Genomic DNA, 24,582 nt, shown 5'->3' on the forward strand with positions numbered 1-24,582 from the left:
CTGCGCGGGGGCGGCGGCGGAGGCCGGGTCGCCATGCGCCGTGCCGCGCGCCGGGCTCGCCATCCTGCGGCGTAGCGGCGGGACGCGGCTCGGCTTTCCGCCCGTGATGTCCCCCGGGCAACAGGGGAAGGCAACTCACTCGAGGGCTGCGGCAGAGGCCTAGTGCGGCCAGCGCCGCTCCGCGTCCCCGCCGCCGCGCCCCCATGGCCGAGGAGCAGCAGCCGGAGGGGCAGCCGCCGCGGCGGCTCGCCGGCACCCCCGCGCCCGGCGGGGCCCTGCCGGCCTTGGTGCCGGGGCTGCAGGGCGGCGAGGCCAGCGCGCTGCAGCACAAGATCCGCAGCTCCATCTGGTAAGGGCCGGGCCCCGCCGCCGCCGCGCCGCCCGGGCCGGCTGCGCCCCAGGCCAGCGCTTGGGTACGCGGGGGGAGTGGGGTGGGGGGGCGCTGCGCGGGCGCGGGGGGGGGCGCGGCCCCTTTGTGCCGGGAAGCGCGGAGCTGCGCGCACAGCCGCCTGCGCCGCCCCCCCCCCCCCCCCCGCTCCCTCCCGCGCGGGGCTGCGCCCGCAGACGCAGACCGCGGGCGGCCGTGCGGAAAACACGCGTGGTCGCGGGCAGGTGTGCCGGTTAGGCGGTCGGGAGGCTCGTGGCTGTTGCCGTGGCTGGTACTTGTTATTTTCCAGGAATGAGGCAGCCTCCCGTGTGCCCGGGGTGGGTTAGTGGTGCTGCCTGCTTGTGTTCGGCGATAATGGTAATTACGGAGCGGCTCTGCTCAGACGGATGAGTACAATCTCACCTGCTGAAGGCATTTTAATTAGTCGGCATCTTACACGGCCCTCTGCTTTTACGTCTGTTTTTTTTTTTTTTTTAACGTTCACATGAGACCCCCAGCACAGAGTGTTGATGCAGCAGGGAATGCAGAGCGTTGCAGTAAGGGTGCATTTTTCCAGCCTCCCTGTAAACCTCTGTTCTTCTGAGTTTCCAGTCTGGCAACTGAAATGCAATTTTGGCTGAAACTTGTGGTGATGGTTTGCAAGTTCCTGCACAGGAATCCAGGGTTTGTTTTCTAAAAATTAAACCAAAATTCGTAGTAAACCAACGTTTTACTTAAGAATATTTATTTTGTGTGCATTTGGGGGAAAGAGATAAATTGATTTTAGCTTGCCCTGCAAATAAAATATTTTGTTTTTTTAAAAAAATATTTGCAAGAGGCTGTCACCTGCAGCATTTATATTTTGTGTATGTTTTTAAAAGTTGCTTTTGGCTGAGGGAGCTGATAAAGTATTGTGAAAGTTGGGAGTTGTAAATACTGGTTACTCATACATAATGTTTTCCTTTATATGTACACACTATATATGTATTTATATACATGTACTCATCCTAATAAAAACATACTGATCTAGCTTGCATATTACTTCATGCTATAGTTAGATTTCATAGTTTGAATTGATGTAGTTGGAAAAGAAAGAGAATCTAAATATAATTTTACCTTCAGATTCTTTTATTATATGGCTTACTGAAATTGCATTTATTGTTTGGATGTTGGCTGGTTTTTTTAATTTAAACAGTAAATAATAATTCATTGTCCTTAGTCCACACTTGCTACCTTTTGTTTTGGTTTTCTCTGCAATGTGACCTAGGGAAGGAATAAGAACTGCAGAATTTCCTGTCTGTTTAGATCACAAAATCTTCACACCCTCCTAATTTATTATGGTATTTACTGATGGCCTTTTTATATTTTCTTCTCTTTCCATGAACATGCTGTTTGGAAATGAGCCTTAGAGAGCTTGTTGACATTGCATTCATATTAGGTATCATGTCCAAGTTGAAGACAAAATGGCTACTAAGTAAAACCTCTGCTTTTATTATGGGTTTTCTTTTCAAGGAAAAAGAGCGCATATGTTAGCCTTTTAAATGAAAGCTGCTTATTTGATTCAGGTAAACTTGATGAGTAGCCCCAGCCCATGTTTGGTACAAAGGAATGCAGCGTTTTGCCCGGTGTAAGTGGCTTGCCTGGTGCCAAGTGCCTGTGACCAGCAGAGATTTTGCCAGCACCTCGCAGCATTGTCTCCTGGTACTTTCACAGATGTTCCTCACCTCTGTGCAAGTGTTCCTCATGGCTCCCTGCTTCCTGCACTGGGCTGGGACTTCCCTGCTGCTTTCAGGCAGTATCCACTCCCTGCAGGTTATACTGTTGAAATGCAGTATTTGAAGATAAAGTTATTTTTTATAAGAAAACCTTTTAGTTGATATCTTCAAATCTTTTGTCTGGGACTGCTAGAAATTCTGTGTTTCTGTATTGCGATTAAGCAGTCTTAAACTCAAGGCTGGAGTTTAATGTTAATTTGCATCTTCGTATAGATGTGGTGGTTGTTTTTGAGCAGCAAGGTTGAGGAGCATTGCCAGGGAAGTCATGCACACTGCACTCGGAGTAAACAGTGGAAAGTCTCCTGTAGTTGCAGTCTCGGATCTGCTAGTCTGTTCAGTGGGTGCTGTGTGCTGGTGATGGATAAACAGTGGGAGAGATTGTGGAAGGCTGCTTGTGAAAATGGCAGTGCTCTGTTGTTAACAGAACTCGGTGTAACGTGCAGAAGAGAGCTTCCTCTTTTCTGCCTTCCCTCCTCTTCCTCCCCTCTTCCCGTACTGTGCCAGTTTTGTGTGCTGGCAGGTTGGCACGTTCAGTTCCTCCTTTGCTTCCCAAAGGGTTTAGCACATCTAGATTAGTACTCTTCTGTATTGTTTTCCCCCCACCTCTTTTCTCCTGCACATGTTTATGCATAGTAGATGGATGTATTTAGTTGGTTGTGTTTGTTTTAAAAAAAAAAAAAAAAAAATCAGTCTTCAAATTGTATTGTCAATGAAAATAGTATAGCAAAATATAGCAGCTACTGAAATACTGGACTTGAGGATCACAAACAAGTCTGTGCTTGTCCTTCCACTGTACAGACAAATATAAATATAGTGTATGATGTAGGCCTCGAGCGGGACAATGAGTTATTCATTATCTCAACTCATACTTAATTTATTCTGTTTATTAAATTAAAATGTAGTTTGACAAAAGTAGCTCAAGTAATTGTGAACATGTGGAGTCCATTAAAATGAAACAATAGGTTAAATCCTGCTGGTTAAAATTGCAGGCATGGTCAGTATATGTACTGAAGACTTAAAAATGTGCTTGCTAGGAGTCCAGTCTGTTTTTCTGGCTTTTTTTGTTGTTTTTTTGCATATAAAGTGACCATTAGTTTGGACTGAGGAGGGGAAGATAAAAGAGTTACTTAGCTGTGCTTAAAAACAAATCAGGAAGTATTTATTTGCATTGCACCGTCACATGCAGGTATTTAACTGCTGTTTGATTACAATAATTAAAGTTCATCACTATCTAACTGTATTTTTTTTCCTGTCTGCCCCACTTGAACACATCCAGCAAAGTGGCGTCCGTTTTTGTTTCGTGTTGCGTATGTGAGTTGCTGGGGCAGTTGGATGTATTCTTACAGTGTCGATGAAATGGGCAGAAATAACATTAGATGTCTTTTCCCATTGGCGGATTAGAAGTCTAGACGGGGAGAACACGTCTTTGGGAGCCCAGCCTGGCTGATTAGTGTCAGGTTGGACGGGTTTGTAAATTGCCCTGGTCTTCGCTGGACACTGGGCCTTAATCTGCCTGTTTTTATTTCCCTTTAGATTCATTAAAGCTTTCATATTTATTAGTAGCTTTTTGTCCAGACGTTAGAGCCTGAGGCGGGAAAACCTCCCTAGTCAGCTGTCTGAGCATATAGACTAATGGGGTTTCAATTATTTTTTTCGGGTGAGGGTACTGTATTTCCAAATGTGTGTTATTTGTATATGATGTTTCTGTACCCAAACATATGGTGGTGAAGACAGAGTCTACTCAATATTACATTAAGTTGCCAAGTAATATGCTATAGCTGAAGACAGCCAGTGATGTACGTATGTAAAAGCAGGGTGGCACAAGGATTGAGATGCGGAGATGACCAAGGGAGGAAGGTGTCAGCTGAGGATCTGTTCTCGCTGGCATGAAAGAAAAAGACCAACAGTTTTAGGCAATTTAATCCCTCTGCTCACTGTATTAATCTAAAATCCAGTCCGTAGCTGCGAACATTGAAGGAACGGATGGGTTTGTTTTCTTGTTCACTGTTGCGAATAACTGGTGATGATTCTTCAATGAGTACTTGTTTACTGTTGTAAATAGTAATCTCATGCTTGCATCTGTGCACGGGTTGGCCCCAGCTTCTTTCACCTTGCCTGCATCTCGGCTCTTTTTGTCCTAAAGGCATCTGTTAGGATTTGAATATAATAATTCTGCTCGAGAGATTAATTTCTCTCCTCCCTCTCCCCAATATCTCGTGTGTAAACCGAGCTGAGGACCACGTGGCGTGGAGTAGCCAACACAAAGCATTGCTTTTGCAGCCATGTCAGTTGGACGTGGGTGTCGGTTTCAGATCCATAATTTCTGTCCTCAAATCGCTCTTCTAGCTAGAAGTTGTATGGGAAAACCACATGAGCTAGGCCGGGCAGTGCCAAAATTATATGTCCTACAGCCCAGTTTGTCTCATGTTGAAGGGGAATTAGGAGGTGAATTGTGCCCTTGTTAGTTTTGGGCTCTTGGTATCATGCTAGAAAACCAGATTAGCTGATCATAACACCAGTATTTTCTAATCTTTGGAAGGCTCTGTTCTTTCTTATGACTTACATCATTCCCGCTCCCTCCTGCAGTTGCATCCATCACTCCTCATTAGGCGTTGTCAGCAAGTGTGGATCGTCACTTAGCTGTTGGCAGAGCAAGTGTTCTGCAATTTGGGAAATGCCATTGAGTTTTTTTTGTAATAGGAATTGCTACTTATTTGTATGGTTAGGTCAGCAGAAAAAATGATTGACAGTCTTGATATTTTTAATAAAATACCTGGCAATGAAGAGGGAAGCTCAAGGGGTATGTGTTTCAGGCTCTTTGCAAATGCAGGTGCAAACACCTTTTTGGTAGTTTTCTTCTGCAGTTGAAATTCCTGTAACGCCCTTTATGTGTTTTTTTTAAAACACACATTTCTTGGGTCAGGTTGGATTAATCTGTAGACCAATCCATCTGCATTTACTCTTTTTCTATTTTCTGTAGCTTGGGAGAGGGAGGCAGGGAATAAGAGGGGGAAAAAACCCAACAAACCGTCTATATTTTGTTAAATGGTCTGCCAAAATTGAGTGGAGAACTTTAAAATTTCCTGTAACTGATTGCAGACTCTGTGGTTATTCTGTGCCCCCAGCCCAAAATTCACCAGCCACCATTCCCTCCTTTGTCCTGGTTAGTTCATTGTTGGAGGTGCGAAACAAAACTTACAATTCTTCAGTAAAAGATTACTAACTATTCTGAGGAAGAGCTAATAATTATCATTCGCAGGCGTACAGGCTGCAGTCATTTCACTAAATCTGTGTAACATCAGAAGTATGTTTACCTCCTTTGAAAAAGTTCTTTGAGCCCCTCAGCTAAGAGATGCTGTATAAAACTGCAAAAATTTCTTATCACTAACCCAGTTTTCCCTGGCTTTATGGTTCCATTGTTTACAGGTGACGGTGAGACTTGCCTGTCGTGAATGTATTTCCCGATACAGTGTATAAGCAATCAAATACATAGGAAAGAATTGAGCTGTGGACCATATTTTAGAGTAGTTCTTGATGATTGCAGGGAAGGTCAGCCTTCCTTGGGCAAAGCATTTAGCAGCATGTCATTCTCCTTCACACTCTGCTTCCCCAAATGAATAGGAACAGAAAGTGGAATTTGTTTCATTTGACTCCATCTGTTTCTGTACGAGTTGGTCGAGGTAGCTCCCTTATAGCCGTTGTGGAGAAGAATGCACTTCTGAGGTGAGGGCCATCTCCTAGGGAAGACATTTCCATAAAACAATCCATCTGATCATTTTATGTGCCTGTTTCTCTTTGACTGTAAACTGTGTGCCAGGGTGTAACTGTCTGCGGTGCAGATCTCTTGAATTGGGCGAAATAAACCTACACCATTTGTCACTTTTTCAACTGTACTTCTTTTTCTGGAGGATGGCTGCTCCATCCCCTCCGTGGGTTGTTTTGGAGATCTTCCATTCCCTTGAACAAGGTCCAGGTACACCCTTTATCTATTACTACACATTACTGTATGGAGGAAACCCTCCCTTTGGGGGGAAGCCCCCCGGAAGAATTCCTTTTCACCGAAGTGGCTTAAAAAAGCATTTACTCTTCTCTGCTGAAATGTATCCCCTTGCTATTGGGAAAGCCTTCCCCCATGCTGCTGACTGCTGGGAGCGGGCAGGTCAGCAGCATGCAGCAGTCAGTGCCAGATCGGCGTGGGAGGAGAAGCAACTTTCCAAAACGGGGCACGGCCACCACGGTGGTGGAGTTTCTAGGTCAGCAGGTGTGGAAGCCAATTTGGTCTGCAGGCATTTTTACAAGGTTAGAAAATAAACCTGAATAAAATGAATGCTGACCTTTATGTAACCTTTTGAGAATGGAGTTGAGGTTTTACTGAATATCCTGGCTCCGAGTTGGACGGAATAGCTTTGCCGAAAAAAGATCTTTGTAAAACTGCTTTTAGGAAGAGTGGATTTTTCACTCTTGCTCATGGCTTTTGTTTGTTTCTTGAAACAATAGGATCTAATAAAGTATATGGGGGGAAAAACAATAAGTAATAAAAGATTTGGCTAAGTTCTACTGCTGTTCATTTAAAATGCATAGGAGTGCATTAAGTTGTTGACTTCACAGCATCAAACGTATGCAATTCCTTGTTTCATAAACATTTTACTTTCCACTGCAGGAGTTCCCTTCGTTGAAGCAAATCAGATTGTGTGACGTTGTGATTTGGAGCAGCATTTCTAATGAGTTCTTAATAAGCACAGGATTGCAGGATTGTCATCCCAGGCCTCCGTAGCTGGGTTGCTTGCCATTTGGGGCAGTTCTGTTTGATTTGCATGTGTCTGTATGCCATTGGCGAGTAGGAATCCAAATATCTATCTGAAAAGAACACTTAGAAACACTCCCTAAAATTTTCTGGGTGCCATATGAATTAATCAGAAAAAATACTGTAACTGGGTGAGATGATGGTACTGCTCAGGTTTGGGTGATCAGATTTATACTGAAGCACTGATTAATCTTTTAATTAATTGAAGCTTGGGCTGGTTTTGTTAGTCTTTTTGTGTGCGTAGTTTTGAGAGCAGGAGTTGAGCTTAATGTTTTTATACAGATCCCATAACTTATGTATGTTGCCTTCTCTTGTTACTCCACTCCGCTGCTTGCCAAACAGAAGTATTTGGAGAAGGGCCAGAACTGCAAAATTCAGATCAGGATCCAGATTTGGATTTTTGGTTCAAGCCTTTCTAATATCTAATATTACAAAGCCTCATATATAAATAAGGAACTCCTTATTTTTAAACTGCGAAGATGAGGAGGTGGAGGTAGCTTTCTAGCTTGCCTCTGGACTAGTCCAGGTAAAATGCCGGACTGTATGTCCGAAAAGTTATCAGCAGATGATTCAAAAGGTAAATTGAATAGATGAAAATGCAGTGCTCCGTCGCCCAGAAAGAGCCCAACCAGAAGGCCAGCACAAATTGGTACTTTCAAGCCAGTGAGAAGAATCCCTTAAATACATCTAAAAATTCTGAAAGTGCTGGGGTGTTTTGTTGCGTTCCCTCAGATCTTTGGGAATTTTGAGGGTTTGGTTTGGTTTGTTCTAAATGGAGTTAGCCAGTATCTCAATTTTAATACTTTCTTGATTTAATGGAAAAAGGATTATCTGTCATCAAGCAGGATGCTCGTTATCGGCTGCTGTGCCATCAACAGGCTTTCAGTAAGCTGCCAAGTGTTTTCTGTTGTTGAATGTTTAATCATTAAGACAGTGGAAAAAACATTCAAAACTTCCCCAATATTTTCCCTGTTGCTTGTTTTTAATTGCTTGTGGTTGCTGCAGTGACATTGTACCAGTCAAAGGGTGGGGAGGCCAGGTGTTGCTGCAGGCGGGACCAGGGATGGGGATGGTCTCTGTGGGTGGGACCTGCACCCTGGGAGTCCTGGTGGAGGGGCCTCCCATGGGTGGCAGACCTGCCAGGCTCTCCTTTTGGACCTGCTCGGTACCGCACCCAGTGAGTGGTCTGGTCTTTATCTGTTGCTCAGGCTACATGAGCTGTTACCTTTTTCTAACTATAACCTATAAACACACCACATGGCGCAGTGCATGGCGGTTGCGGAGGTAGGGCATGTATCTAGGGATGTGGGTTTCTCGGGGCGTACCTGCGCTCCTCCAGGGCGATGGGTCCTGCTTAGCTTTTCCCTGGAGCTGCCTGGGGATGGTATCGCTTACCGATTGTCAGGTACTTCAAGTTTGGGAAGAAAATCTTGTTCCTGGGAAGAACTCGTTTATTAAATGAGGCATATTCGTATCTCCCCCTGAGAGGAAATTTGTGGTTAAATGTTAAGGCCTGTGATTTATGGCTGTCCTTTTTGATGGATGGTCTCACAGGCATGGAGGCAATCCGTATTTCTTAGTCAAAGATTCCTAAGTGCCATTATAAGGTTGTTGGGACTCCTGCCAGTGAAAAAGTTGGGTTGCACTGGACAGCAGGAATTACAGTTGATTACTTTGGTTGCCTATAAAGCAGTGAATTAAATTATTTTTAAAGCTGTCAGCAATACAAACAGACTGTTGTAACTTACTCTTAGTACAAGGTTGCCTGAAAGTGTCTGCCTCGAGCATCCCTCGGACAAACAAGAATTAGCTTGTGAGCAAGGTATGCTGGATAGTTGGATGAGCAATTTGTTCTGCTGCATTTTCCTCACCTTCTTGCCCTTATTTTCAAGTCACCTGAAAATACTTGGAGTTGTCTTTGTGACTTCAGTGGAAATACTCCTGTGTGCTTTCTCCCTTCCTCTTCAGAACTGTTGCCGTATTAAAATACAGACTTAAAAGACAGTTACATGGTACCACAAGTGGTAACTGTTTGAAGGCCTGTAAACTGAAAAGTTTTAACGTTTGTTTACTATTTTTTGTGCATGGAATTTTAAGTCTTTTTTTAATCTGCTTTGAAAAATAGCGACAACTCCCTCCTCCAGAACTACATGCTAGTTTTATTGCTAATTCAGTGGAGAAAAGTACTCAAGAGGCTCGGATGCTTATTAAGCTGGGGGAAGAACGGGGCAAGGTGGTGCTGGATGCCATGTGAGTGCCATGTCTGGAGGCAATCTGAAACTGGGACTCGAGGCTTCTACTTCGGGGCTGAACATCCTCTGGCAGGACCGGTTTATTGTCCATGCTGGTGGTGTGCAGGCAGTAGTTTCTCTGGAAGAGCATGCAGGTGGCAGGTGCCTGTTGCTGTCGCTGCTGCGCCCTCGAGGGAGGCTGCCTTGCAGGACAGGTACGCTGCCAAAACGAGCTGTGCTTGTTGGTACTTACACAGCATCGTCTGCCTACGACTGCCATCTCCCCACGTTACGTTCAGATTCAGATGCTTTGTGCTTCTCGCAGTGTTTCTCAGTGAAAGGTAAATGATCACTCCATGATCCTTGTGCTGATTATATGAAAGTCGGTAGCTGCGGGTGAGGTGCCTGTGAGGCTGGCCAGCTGGCGCTCAGCCCTTGCATGAAAGCTGCAGCTCTTTCTGCTGTGATGGGACTGTCTGAAGCAAAGGTCAAAAATCTTTTTGAAATAATCTTGCAGGAGTCAGAGACTGTGCCACAGGAACCTTTTATCCAAGCTCTGACAAAGTATGGTGTTCCTTTCATTAAGGGTACATAAAAAGTTTGCCTGTTTTCTTTATGGTTTGATTTTATTTATTTATTTTTTATTAAGCTTGTTAGCATTATAAATGATGAGCTGTGTTAGGGCTTACAGTTGCTATTAGTGGTCATGTAAACTAAATAAATTAGTTGATATTTAAAAGACAGTCAAATTACTCACTGGCAGTAATCGCAAGCTGCACACCTGGAACCACAGTTTGCTGAAGAGCTAAGCCAGCTTTTAGCTCCAGGAGCCTGCTCTGCAGAATTACCTTCATTATGCTTGCTTCCAGTGGTATAGTTCAATGATTAACTCATAAAAAGTTGAGAAATGAATTGGCAGCTGAGAGAAAAGTGTATTTGCCTCTTCCATTGAACAAGTGAATGAAGTGGGATTGACAGATCTAGTTTTAAAAATGTGGAAAGGGATATTTTGAACAGAAGCCATCAGTTGTACTTAACAACTAGAGATAGCTTATTGAGTCAAATAAAAAAATCCCAAGTAATCAACAAATGTGCTGAAGACGTAAGAAAAAGCGCTTTTCTTTCTTTATACAGCAATTTGGAAATGGTGGTTTGTGTGTGTTCCATTACATCGGACAAAAGTTTGTCTAAATGCGGTTTATAGTGACATTTCAGTTAAAAATTGATCTTGTAAATTATCATTTTATCATGCAAAAAATGCTAAAATGCTGACCCTGAAGATTTGGTAACCTATATAATTAAGTCCCTGATCCATGAGGATATTCAGACAACTATCTCTTACTGATTACTTCCGAGTAGAAGTTAGGTGTCTGATTACCCTGTAGATATATGCCTGAATATACACTATGAGTAGTCGATTTTCCTGATTAATAATGGCTAAAAAAATGGTAATACTCTTGTTCTCTCAGGCTGAGAACAAAAATGAAAAACAAGATTTTTTTTGTTTGTTTTGTTTAGTACCAATAAGTTTAAGCAGTCCCCATTTAGCTTTCATTGCACAAATCCCCATGGACTGCATCTTCTTCTTGCTAGAAGCTTACTTCTCTTGGAGGGATTAAGAACATGAGGTTCGTGTACCATCATGGCCTGTATGTTCAAGTCGGTGAAACTTGTAGCTTAATTGAAAAACAAAATTTAGATTGTGTGTGCAGTGATTCAGTGTGTGGAAGCCCTCTCTCTGTGAACACTTAGACACACGTGTGTACTGGGATGTTGTCAATAAATAGCTCCAGATGTTCAGGGTGAAAATATTTACAACGGGTATTTGCAGTGCAGAACCTAATAATTGTTACTTGTCACTTCACAGTGATTCTTGTCGCTTCAGAAAAGTTCTTAGTTACCACTGAATACTTTAAATACCGGTAGCTTTGTGGCAAATTAGGCCCAGTGTAGGATCAGGAGATAGCTTGAGTACATTGTATTCTTCTGGAAGAGATGGTCCTTCCTAAATTCATCAAACTCAGAAGGATGAGCTGCGGTTTTGGCTTGGTTAGTTCAGCTGCTCAGTCAGGGAGTGGTAAAGCAGCATATAGTTCACCTTGAAAATTGAAATAAAACTGTGGTAATAATCAGGAAAATACATTTTCATTCCCTTAATGCAGACACCTGCTCTTCCACTGGCATGTTTATGCATGATGTGGTTCACAGGAATGAAAATCCAAACAGACCAATTCTGTAGTGCTCTTAGACAATGTCTCCTTCTGGAAGGATCTATCAGACAAGTAATTGTGGGTAACATTAGTGTGAGACTTTTATACAAGCACGGTTCAGTAAATTGTTAGATGCTGAAAGATGTTAGCCAGTTACATGCTGCAGCCTACAGGTGAATTTCAACAGTGCGGTTATCTCAGTGAATATTGCTTTAGTAGCTTTCTGTCTACATCTGTCTTAAATATAATCCTCTGGTGCTGTGATTTTTGGAAAGTCAGAAGTTTAATGCAGCTTTTCTGAAAACTGTTCTAGATTTAATCAAGGACAGCCTTTTCTGTTTCTGACTATTTTACTAAGTAAGTTGTGGTGTAACTTTGCGGTTTCCTGGGATGTTTGAAATGGACTTCTTATGAATAATGAATCCATGCAGGTGTTCTGCAAATTGTCTTAATAGGGTGCTAAACTCAGTGACCTGCGTGGCTGTGGCTTCAGTACTTTGTACTAGGACAGGTCACATGCCCTCTGCTATGTTTTTAAAAGAAAACCATGTCAATATGAAAACTTTTAAAATAGATGTCAAAATGCTTATGGACAATGCCATGCATGCAAAGCAGGTATGTTACTTGAGAAGACAATGGCTAAGTTCTTGGGGTTTTGGGTCCCATCCCCCCAGTTGCCTACAGAAGTAGGATGGGGTGGCAGAGCCAGGCATAGCACAGTCTGCCTGCAATGAACTGGCTGCATACATCGTCCTCTGTTCCAAGGAGACAGAGTACTGAACCCTAAAATTGTGAGGTATTAAGTACTGCTCAGGTGCCTGCTGTTCATAATTTCCATTCATAAATTAGGTTTTAGAGGAAAGAAATAATCTGGTAGACTTGCTTGTTCATTCATCACGGCTGCAGAGGCAGCCTAGCAGTGAAGGAGGCAGTGGGTGGAGTGAAGGTGACTGAGTGAATGATGCTTGTCTGCCCTACGCTTGTAGTTTATGCAATGCTGGCAGTGGAGTTGTCTGTTCTGGCTGCTGTGAAGCTGTACAGGCCTGATGGATGCCTCAGGCCAAGAGCTGGTAAATGTAATAGTGGGTTGGAGCAGCCGGTCCTGCAGTGCGGGCTCATGTAAGATGCTTGTTTGACACAGTTAAGCTACCACTTAGGAGTGAGTGCAGTTATGTTCAAACTCAGCTTTGTAGGTGCAAACTGAAATAGATGCATGCAGGTATGAACTGACACGGCTTTAGCTTAATTAAATTTTGTGCAGCTTTAATTTTAAGCAAGCGCAGCTTACAGGTTTAGACAAGCTCTTTAGTCTGCAAGTAAACTAAAGTTCACTTGGGTTGCAGGCTAGGGGAACTCAAACTTTCCAAAGTAAATCCTTCAGAACTGGAGTAGCACATGTTTGTAACTTTTTTGAAGATCCTAGTTTAGGGATTAAAATCATTTTAAAAGATGCAATTAGGATTTTTTTTTTTTTTTTTACCCCCAGAAACAGCGAGTTGAAAACTGATGAGTTATACTGCTTTAGTATTCGGTGAACTGACCTTTGAGGTAGGCAAGAGACTTCTGGCTACTTGCAGCTTTTTATTTGCAGAGACCAGACAGTTTCTGCGCCTGGAGTGGGTCAAAGCCAGTAAGCAGAGGTGAGAGAGAAATGCCTCAGGGTGCAGGTGCAAGGCTGAAGGATGGAGGCGTGAAAGAACCTGTGGCAGCTGAACAAGAAGGAGGAATTTTTTTGAGATGGGAGGTTGTATGGTTGTGACCATCAGGCAGCAGTGCCATGTTCATCCTGCATATGTTCAGCTTTTAAATTTTCACCTCTACGAAAAAGTCAAGGACAGGAGTAGGGTTATGGGATGTGCCAGTGAGCAGTGTGGCACAGGTCAGGGGGAGAAGTTGCCTTTCCTGTGGCGGTGAAGCCATGCCCATCTAGCACGAAAGAAGTGACTCTTTTAGTAGGCAGATCCTTGGAGAGTGCTTGTAGATACTCGGGGCATTACTCAGCACAGGGAAACCTAAGAGGTTGCAAGGATTGCATTCCCTGGGAGTTACCAAGGTCAGCACTCAGGTACAGGTTCCTCAAGTGGAAAAAAGGGTGCAGAGGAGCTGTGTGGTAGACAGCCATGAGAGGAAAGGGAGCGAGGAGGAGGAGTAATGCAGACATCCAGAGATCGGATGCAGAAGCAGCAGTAATAGGATATTGCAAGCAGCATCAGGAGAGGGGGGCTAGATAAAAGCTGGATTTCTTTGCAGAAAGACAGGCTGATGCCTATGGATGAGCTGTTCAATGTAGAGGGGAGAGATGGATGTCTGTGGCATGGAGGAGGGAAAAAGTGTGTGTCAGGAAAGCCCTGGGGGTTAAGCTGAACCTTCCCAGTGCAGCGTCTGTGAAGGGCTGACCAGCCCCACTGCAGCCCTCAGAATGCTTCTCCGCTTCCTAGTATGTCAGGCCCCAGGTAGCATTGAGGTGGTAGCACGGTGTGAAGGCTGGGGCTCCTTTCCAGGCTGACAATGGGACACCTGCAGCTGTTGACCCGGCAGGTTTTGGAGAGGGGACGACTGCCTGGGGTGTCTGAGTACTGGCTTGTCTTGGTGGGACTCGAGCAGTGTGTGGGGCTCAGCACTGGGCTTGGCAGTGCAGGAGGGTCTGGTCTGCTCCGCAGGCTGGTGCTCTCTCAGAGTAAAGCCACGAAAGAGCTCGGATAGGACTGGGCTATGGCACTGCTAACCAGATGATACCTCCCTGGGTACCAAACGAATAGGGTAATGAAGAAGTACAACCAGTAGCAAACCTGTTGGTTAACAGAAAGGAACTAGGATAGTTGTAGGTCATGGAAATGTTGAAGGAAATAATGAGAAATAAAGAAGAAACACGCCTTTTGTCAGCAGGCTTACATCTGCCATCCGGGCACCTGCACCAGTGTTGGGAAATGCGTATGGTAGGAAAGCATTGCAGTAGAGCTGCTAACGCTGGAAGCTTTTATATTGGATTCAGCTGAGCTTTGTGTAACTATGTACAATAAACATAGGCCTATACCGATTTGTACATTTATGGGTGTGTATTAAACATAAGCAGAGTGTAGAACCATTCCTATTTTCTCATGAGTATGATTGTTTCACTTTGCTGTCAGCCATCTGTAGCCACCATTTCTCAAGGGAAAGGCAGCGGAGGACCAGGTCTGTGCCCTGTGGCCAGTGGCGATGCACAGCGAGGCGCTGCCTTCCTCCTCCTCGTCTTGTTGGCTCTGCAGGCATGGAAGTGAAACGATTTTGTGCATGTGTGTTTTGTAGGTGTGCTTTTTCTTCCTGTTTTTTTCTTTGTGGGTTTTTTAAGTGCTGCTGAGGAGTGTCACCCCTTTAGTTTCACTGGGCATCCTTTCTTAGAGCCATGTGGGACAAAGGCTTGAGAAAAATCTCATTGTGCTTTATAGCATCTCCAGTTCAGACCCCTTTAGAAATACTAGCCTTAAGTAATAATGTTGTGATTAGGCTTCTGCTGACCATGGCTGAAAATACCACAGCAGATTTTTTAGCTATCTATGGACTGAATTCAGAAGCAACCAAAGATTGATATGTTTTTTCATAATTAGTTTTAAAAACAGAAGTTTTCATTGTGAAATACGTGAGCCATTGCGATGGATGATTTGCCGTTTAGCCACAAACTTGCCTGTCTGGCGACTGTATCCATTCTTTCTGCTTTTAGTGGGACATACTTTAGATTAAAGTTCCTACTCAAGCAGTCTGTTTTCATGTCGCTTCATTGAGATCACCCTGTGCTTTTTGTATTTAGCCTTTCTAGGCAATTGATCCTTGCAGACTGATCTTAGAACAAAGCCCTGCAGTGCCCCATGTAGATTCTTACTAATAAATATAGGATGCAGCTCCTTTGAAGTCATATTATCTTCCCACATAATGTACAGAGGGCATCGCATCCTTGGTATAGTGTCCTGCCTGAGTATAACAATATGCACTGATGTTAATTCAGAGCAATGCTGAAAGAACCAGGGTGAGAGCTGTGTAAAAGCATTTTCTTTTTCTCTTCTAAGAGTTCATTAAAGTAACTTGTGGCAAAATACTGCATTTAAATAAATGTAAAAAACCCCCAGGAACTTAAATGACTGTCTTGTTGCTGGAATAGAGCACCTGATAGCGTGTGGTTGTTGCAAGTTCTTCCCTGTTATTTTAAGAATTGTGGAACAAGCCTTTAGCATTGAATACAGCTAGATTTCTTCAGAGAGCTGAAAGAGATGTTTATAGACCTAAATTTCAGACATAGGTATTCTGATGTCTGCTGGCTAATTATTTCTTGGCGGTTCAGTACAGTGGGCTACATTTGGGACTTGGGCGTTTCATTAGCAGCCTTATCTTCCTTCTTTGTTCAGCGGTTTGTATAGTTGGCATTGTTTAATACTCATAAAATCATCATAGTGTCAGAAGCAGTGAAGGGATTAAATTTTTATCCTATATGAAATATTTTAATTGCATTTATTTTAGTAACAAGTGTTGAAGTCATGCATTTGACCAATTTTAACCTGCACTAACTTAAGATGTCGTTGCATGTTGAACTACTACTTTTTCCAGCACTGTGATGCGGCATTGCTCCTGCTTGTGTCTGATGGAAAACCGGTCGGGTATATTCTCTTCGGTGAGTGGAAGGAGGTAGATTAGGTTACAGGAAAGATGAAATGGTTGCAGCTCGCCCTTGTTGCACTGTTTTATCGGCTTGTTGTGCTTGTTGCTTCCTTATTTTGCTGAGAAGAGTGGTTTGACTTGGATTGAGGAGGAGTCTGCCTTCATGCTGAAAGAGCCAGTATTTACAAATTGCTGAATACTTGCTTTGTTTACTTTTTGAGGCCTGAGAGTTGGACGCTTTTCTACATTTCCAGTGGACACAACACTGTAGCTATTTTTATGCTTTAGGGAAATAACAATACTTCATATGCTTCCAGTATGCAATTATGGTCCCTGTAGCTTTTCTCTGGAGTAAGACTATGTCTACATTTGAATACTGGAAGATTTGTCTTGTATTAAATGTTTTGCTTCTCTTTGCTTGTTTGTGCTAGGTTCAAGTGCCTTGTCTCTAAGGCATGACATTGAATTATCCCCAGGGGAGAGAGAAGTGCAGGCAGGGAGAGAGCCCCTAGGTGGCATCAGAAGCTCCCTGATTTTTGGCTCCTGCATGCCAGAGGGTGAGAGGTGCAGATGGGAGGGAAGTCCTGCGCTCTGGGATGCCAGGGTTGACTTGCGGATGTGCCTGGCTTGGGTGTGCTTTCCTTTCTCAGTAACCTGTGCTAGCAAAAGCTCTTACTCCATTAGCTGAGCAGTATATATAGTCATTTCACCAATTCAAACATGTTTCAACCTTTTGCAGCTCTGCTTTCTAAATATTTAATTGAAATGCTTTTACAGCCATTTCACTTCTTTATCAACGTGAGCCAAGCCAGACAATGTAACATGGCATATGTTAAGATGTTAATTGAGTAGCAGCACACATAGGCGGCTGTTTCATAATTTTCTCCTTAGATGATCCTTGGCTCCAGTTTAACATTTCTTTGTGCTTCTGAATGGAAGGTTATATAAAGATATATTTAGAGCTGTTAGTCTAAGAAAGAGAAGCATTAATTCACTAAGATTAAGAATTAACGGCTGAATCCTGCAGGCACTGCTGGGACACAGAGCTTGTCATGGTAAGGATGTGATAATAGTACCTTTCTGATAGTACCACTTACTGTAATAGGGTTGGTAATCCTTTTATTGAGTGGTTCCTCACAGCATGCAGAGTAAATAGATATTTTTAAAAATGGCACCTGATGGCATCAGAGTTTTGGAAGAGATATCGAATCTTTCCAAAAGGATGCGTCGTCAGTTTAATAATGACCCTCTCTATTTTAACATGGCTTTCAGAAAGATGACTTTGCCAAAACTGTCACTGTTGGTATTTAGTAGTGAAATCTAACTTGCTTTCCTCGGGAGCTAACTGGGGTTTTGCAAGAGGCAAAGAGGCAGCAGGACACTGCACAGGAAAAAGAGCTCCTGGGTGCTGTCAACACCCAAATACCTCCTGTGCCTGGGAGACACAGGCCTGGCAAATGCTGTGCATGTGGTATTGTTTCGCATAGAAACAGCCTTTCAAGACTACCTGTAGACCCTGTTGTTAAATAGTTTGACAGACAGCCTTCAGAGATTGTATGGGGGAACGACTGATGCAGTGGGAAATGGAGGCTTTTCAGACCTGAGTAATTTTTAAAAGGCCACGTGGCCAAAATAATTCTTCCTTGGCAGACAGCTCTAACTGCTGTCTTGGGTATCCTTCTCATACGGAAGGCTTGTTTTCAGAGATCTGAGTAAAAATATTGGGGCAGCAATGTGTCTTCATACAGCGTTAGGGTTGTACACGTGGACTACGAGTGAGCAGTTGGGAGGGTTTTCTGTGGCCCTGAACAGCCCCTGCTCCTGTTCCTCTGCTGGAGCTGCACTGAGTTGTTGCTGGTCTTGTGCTGAACTCTCAAGACAAAAAAAATTACGAGTTTTTTGGTTTGGTTTTGGTTTTTCCCCTTCTCCAAAGAAAGCTTATTTTAGAACTTTATAAACCTCCTCTCTCTTTCCGTTAATTGTCTGAGAGGGTAGGTGGTTTGCCATCTGAGATGGTAACTAGTTAACAGTGCTGATGATAAGTAACTACACTGGGGTTTTCCTTCCTAGTTGCAACTGTTGTGGTTTAACCCCAGCTGGCAACTAAGCACCACACAGCCGCTTGCTCACTCCCCCTCCAGTGGGATGGCGGAGAGAATCGGAAGGGTAAAAGTGAGAAAACTTGTGGGTTGAGATAAAGACAGTTTAATAGGCAAAGCAAAAGCCACGCACGCAAGCAAAGCAAAGCAAGGAATTCATTCACCGCTTCCCATTGGCAGGCAGGTGGTCAGCCATCTCCAGGAAAGCAGGGCTACATCATGCCTAACGGTTACTTGGGAGGACAAATGCCATCACTCTGAATGTCTGCCCCTTCCTCCTTCTTCCCCCAGCTTTATATGCTGAGCGTGACATCCTATGGTATGGAATATCCCTTTGGTCAGCTGGGGTCAGCTGTCCCGGCTGTGTCCCCTGCCAACTTCTTGTGCACCCCCAGCCTCCTCGCTGGTGGGGTGGTGTGAGAAGCAGAAAAGGCCTTGACTCTGTGTAAGCACTGCTCAGCAATAAGGAAAACATCCCTGTGTTATCAACACTGTTTCCAGCACAAATCCGAAACCTAGCCCCATACTAGCTACTATGAAGAAAATTAACTCCACCCCAGCCAAAACCAGCACAGCAACTTTACTTACTGCATCCTGTATATCAGGTAATAATGTAACATAATGCATGAGTACTGGAAACTGGGAGCCCTGCAGTGGGGAACCCTTGCTGTCAGGTCAGGAGTTGTATCCTGTCTTCGTGATGTATGGCACAGCTATTAGCAGTGATGGAAAGTGGTTCCTTTTCATAAATTGCATGAGGATTTGGCGGAAATAATGTTTTCCCTAGGCTGTCCAAAATGTACCAAGCATACGAAACACAGCTACAGAGGCTGTTTTTGGGAGGGTGTTCCAGTTTATGCAAATATTTGCAGTCTTGGGCTGAAGGAGATACAGAGTATCTGTGGCAACTTCACTGATGGGATGAAACTTAGGATGAAAAAATCACTCTGGGCTCCCTGGGTTTGACCACCTAGTCAAACCATTATGATATTTTGCACAATAAATTGTGGCTCCACTTGTCCCCTGAATTTTGCTGAACTGGACTTGTTGCTGTTATTGACATCTTCTTCCATTCACGGATTGAGTCCACTGCTAGTGCCTGAATGATGAGCCGTGTCCCGTGTGACTTTTGGGGCTCGGAGGTCCCCTGTCTGAGCAGAACCGCAGTGTCCTGGAGGTGCTGCAGTCCCACTCCTGCCGGGGACACAACCGGGAGCCCCTTTGCCAGCATCCTCCTCTGCACAGTGTGTCCCAGGACAGGAGTTGTGCTGCAGCGGGTGGATGTTCATACAGTGTGTTCACTGTGCACGTGCATGTGCTCCCCCAGTATTTGTCGTGCTGCTAGCTTTCATAGGGAGTGAATGATCAGCAGTTGGAAAGCTGATAAGGATTAGTTTCAGTGGCTGTGCAGGCTTGGAGAAGGCTTAGAGTTAACTAGGCAGTAGCTAATAAGTTCGAGGGCTTTCTTTTACCCCTCCCAACCACCTTCCTCTTTCTGGTCTTACAGGCATAAGGCTTCTCATATCCCTTGTGGTTATATGGCTTCTACTATTTGCAGCGCTAAGGAAATACTTGGTGTGCTCAGAGCAACTGAATTCTGCCACCTCTTGTAACATGATAGTCCCATATTGCTCAGCATAGTTCAGCTACCTATTCCTGAAAGTAAAGTATTGCTTAATTAGAGGAAGGTTGGCAGCATCTGGTTTTATGCCACTTTGAAAAAAAATTACATCTCCTTGCCTTCTTCCCCCGGCTTTTTCCCCTTCGTCTCTCCCTCAGTGCAAAGTAAACCCAGCTGCACACCTGGGGAGAGAACACACTCCTCATTCTGCCCGTGCCAAGTTGGGGCCGTTAAAATGGGGCTGTTTTGAGTAGAAATACATAAATAGGTCAGGGAAAGCAGACATGCGTACTTTGGCATAAGATAGAAGAACAGTTTGAGGAAATGCTTCAGTCTGATTTTCCCCCCTCCCAGTCCTCCCCAACATACTTCCAGGAGTTTGTCAACGTGGCTTCAGCATTTAGGAGCTTAAATTACTGCAGCCTTTGAAAATTACCTTCAAGATTCTCTCAAAGGTCTTGGGCCTAAAGGTTAAAACAAAAGCTGAGGCTGTTAAGGTGGGCTGGAGGCTTTCCAGTAAGGCTTTCCACTGCAGACCCAAAGCAGCCAACACATGTTCCCTGGGAGGACGTAGGACTGGGGGTCTCCATGAAACACAATGGCTTTTGCAGGGAGCCACCCTGCTATGCTTCTCTAAACCACAGGCTAAGAAACCCCCTTTTCTTAGCTTTTTTACTGATAAGTAGAAGCTGGACTTTTGTTTCTGAGTGGCTGATGGTAGTTCTTCAGAGGTGAGCAGGTTGAACCAGACTGGTGGTGTTTGGGGCAGAGTTAACATTTTTGAGGAGCGTGGCTATAGACAGTAGAACAGGACTACATCCCTCCTGAGTCGCTCAGGGTGCCTTAACTTTCAAACAGTCTGCAAGGTGGTATCCACCAAGCAAAAGTTTCATTGGTTGTGACAGTGTCTTTTTTTTTTTTTTTTTTTTGGGTGAGGTTTTGATCTATAGTTTTATGCTCCCACGTTCTTGTGGTGGATCAGTATCTGGTGCAAGCTGGTAAATCCAAGGCAGCTGTAAAAGCAGCCACCTTTGTTATCACTCGTAAGAGACAGCTACCCCCAGAATCAGAAAAGGCACCTTCTTGTCCTGGATGAAACTGCTTGAAGTAGCCTGAATTAAGTTTTAGATCAAGTAAGTGAACTAGTTTAACTTCAAGGAGACTGTCAGCATGAAGAGCTGTGAAAGAGAGAGTAACGTCAGCTGTGCTTCTAGGTGGGGGTAAGTCACAGCGAGCCCCCAGGAGCAGCTCTCCAGGAGGAGCAACGCTGGCTGTTGGCTTACGGTACGGTTTCTAAGTTTAGTTTTCCAATGGGCTCAGGTCCCTAATAGATTCAAACGGTTATTTTCATTAGCAAGAACATCTATCGCTCCTGCTACTCTCCCGCAGCTGTTCCTAGACGTGTAGCAAAGCATGTCGGTAGCAGCCTCCAAACGTTAGAAACAGCTCTGTGTAGGGCCTGATCCAGCCTTGCTCTTGGGATTGCTGGTTGCAGTTACTGTAATTGCAGTAGTAATTAGGTAAGGGATGCATTTGGCAGAGGCAGAAGCAGACTTACTTATTTGTAAATGAAATTTCAGCTTTCAAAACACATCTGTCCTGTTAGTGAAGGAAGAAGTGGGGTGAAATAAACAGAAGTGGCAAATACATTGTAACTGGGATGGCTGTTCCTTTGCCATCTTTGTCACTTGTCCTTTTATCTACTGATTCGATGGAGATGTGTCCTGCAGTGTCACCAGACAGCTTTTCTGTGCAGTGCTCAGGACCACGGGAAGGTCACTGTCCCAGCACCTTCCCGGTCAAAGGGCTGGTTCCTCAGGGTTGCCATTGCTTGACTTTGACATGGATGAACTCCACTGGAAGGTAAATAAGAAGCATTTATGTCATTAGGTGTAGGCTTTATAGAATCAGGCCATGTTAACCTGTGCTCTGGTTAGGATGAAAGAAGCCTCAGTTTACCACTAACGAATTTTTGTGATGTCCTCCCAGTATACTAGGGAACATGGAGCAGGAGATGAAAAAAATTGCTGTTAAAATAGACATCACGCTTATCCCTGCTGAAGCCGTAGGACCTTTGCCTTTTAAAATGTCACGACGTCTGCTTGCATATTGGAGGACATGAACTTGACTATCCTTTTTGTGACACCATTGACGAAAAGGAAACATAAAACTGTATTTGCTGGCCTTATTATTGCTCTGCTGCTGCGGCTTCTCAACACTGTTGATCGGTGCTGTAGGAGCAGAGGTCACAACTGGAAGAGCCTGAACTAAATTTGAGAGTTTACGTTTACTGACTCAGACTGATATTTGGAGACAAAAGGACAGCTCTAGGGATCTCCTGCCCAGCTGCCTCCTGGCAACTTGCCTCTTTCTCTTTGCAAGAAGAAAATATTAATGCAAATGGATGTGCTTATGTGCAGTTTGGCAGAACCTAGCAGGATGGGAAACTGTGCTGGCTGAAGCATGTTCTCCTGAAAAGCCTAGCGCACAATGTCGTCTGCAAGTCTGTAGAGTAGAGGCTGTATTTGGACTAAGTTTGATCTGCCTGTACCCTGTATCCCCTTATCCTCCATGCTCCTTTTCTGCATTAAGCTATCATGTGAAGCCATAGAAGAGGTTTAGGTACAAAAATGGGCACATATGCCTGAGCCCTGTTGCCTGCTGCCACGAGAGCTGCTCTGTAGGAGAGGCTGTGGATCTGGAGCAGTACAGGGATTGTGAGACCCTGCTAGGGGCAGGAGGCAGTGGGGCGAGGTGGAGTCCAAGGTGAAAGAGGTGCTGCTGGAGCAGCCGTCTGTTTCAGCATGACTTTGGTCAGCATGCCTTGTTTGGGTCAGACCCAGTGATAACTCCTAGCAGCAGCAGCAGGTTTCCATGCTTGGTGTCCTTTGACTTTTCTGTTAGCATGCTGGTTTTTGAAGAGTGAGATGACGTTTGGGTTCCCTTCTTCAGTTGCTGTGGTAGATGTGAGCATCTTCCCGAAGGCAAGGAAAAGCTCCCATTTTACTGTCCTTAGCGTTCCCTGTTCTCACAAATCCCCAACAGCTCTGCTTTGCTCCCTCCTTGGTGTTCTCGAGTGTCCACCCATCTGATTGTCTTCTACACAAAGTCAGCTGAAGTGGATGTCTGCTGATGTATCTACTTCAGTGGACTTGTGTATTCTTACCTGTTGAAATTTTTTATTGTATTCTGTCACTATAGCATATCCAGTTCTTGTATGGGAAGGGGCATCAGTATTACCAGCTCCTGCAGAACAAATTTTTAGACCGTCTGGTTTCAGAATGAGGTGGTGTAATAAGCAGGACAACCAAACTCCTGCCTCTTTGAGCATCTGATACAACAGTAGATGCTGGTTCAGTAGCTTTGGTTCCTATCACCACCAGACTCTACAGCCATTTGTTTTGCTTGTTTCTTACTTACGATTTTAGTATATCCATCAGATACCTTACTTGGTCTTTCTTTGTATGTGGTAGCACCTGTACAAAAGTAAAATAACTGGAAATGAGATGTTCTGTTGTGTTAACAGGAGATTGAACTATGTTTTATTCTACCAGGAAAAGAATCGCTCCCTGAACTCCAAAAATGGTTGTTTAGTGCTTGTTCAATAGGTGTCCAGCAGTAAAGACTATTGTTTTTTCCATGTTAAAGCTCCTGCTCCTCTTCAGAGCAATGATAAAATGCCTTCAACTAATGCAGTCAGACCAAGCATGTGAAATGCAGCGCCCTTAGGAAACAAAAAAGCTGCTTATGGGTGTATTTATATGAAGTATAATAAGTTCCATACTGTTTGCACTCCTTGGCACATGTACTGAGGTCATTTATGGCATACTCTAATCCAGTCCCTACCCAATGTCATCTTAATAAGCCACCTGGGAGGTAGTGAGACTGAAGTGAAAAACTCCTAAGTTGCCAGTGGGATACCAATTGTCTGCTTTGTAGCAGCTCTTTGGAAAGCTAGAAATAAATGACTTGAAGTGGTGGGATTTATTGAAGTGTGGGGAGAGGGGGCTGTTAATTGTGTTTACAGATGAACAAGTAAAATGCATCTGAATTGTGGAAGAGCTTACAGTAAAAGTAGTGACATCCATCCTGGCTGCTTCGAAACTTGGGGTAATAGCTCCTGGTTCCAGTGATATTTCATTTAAAAAAAAAAAAAAAACAAACCAACAGTTCTTATATAAAAGAGCAAAACAGCAAGAATTCTAACAAACAGTTAAGTTTGGGGTGGCTTTCTACAAAAAAATAGCCAGATGAGTATTATTCCATAGGCTAGCAGGATATTTCACAGCAGGAGATTAAGCCTGTAGTACAGTGATAGAAATTCTAATATGTAATATTTTTGTCATTGCTGTTTAGATTAATTCAAGATTTCTATTCTCTCTTTCTTCCCTCACGTCTAGCAAAACTGTACAATCTAAAGTGGACTGCATTTTGGTAAGTACAACTCCAGAATGCTTTTTAATATTTAATAAACTGCAAGACCAAAATAGATGGCTCTGGAGACTGACAGCTATTATGAAGCCTTTCCTTAGCAGTGCTTTAAGGTGCTACCACTAAATGTGATCAAAATTAGTTCCCATTGCCAAAAAAAATACATGATGTGGGTTTGGTGTTTGTTTTCCATGGAAGTATTGACCTCTTGTTGCCAGCAGCAAGTGGCTATGATTGCCACTTGTAGAACTGTCAGTATACATACAGCACAGAAAGGTGACTTATTGCTTTTGTAAGCATGATTTTATTAAGTGCAAGATGGTGTATTGCACAGATCAGAGTATGCAAGAAGCTAATTGTGCCTTCAAGTTCCATTGCTCTTTAGGTCTTTAATGACAGTGATTATTGCTTTCGT

At 43.9% G+C, this 24,582-nt stretch overlaps 1 protein-coding gene across 1 annotated transcript in view; it reads left to right on the forward strand.

Moving 5' to 3' along the window:
* The first annotated feature begins 273 nt into the window (after positions 1-273).
* Positions 274-24,582, forward strand: part of RFX7 (regulatory factor X7) — a 54,350-nt gene continuing 30,041 nt past the window's right edge. The window contains exons 1-2 of the mRNA XM_050903108.1: positions 274-349; positions 24,137-24,170. The gene's annotated coding sequence lies outside the window, so the exon portion shown is untranslated. The remainder of the gene's footprint in view (positions 350-24,136; positions 24,171-24,582) is intronic.

Source organism: Gymnogyps californianus, chromosome 11 (genome assembly GCF_018139145.2).
Source record: "Gymnogyps californianus isolate 813 chromosome 11, ASM1813914v2, whole genome shotgun sequence".
Classification (NCBI taxonomy): domain Eukaryota; kingdom Metazoa; phylum Chordata; class Aves; order Accipitriformes; family Cathartidae; genus Gymnogyps; species Gymnogyps californianus.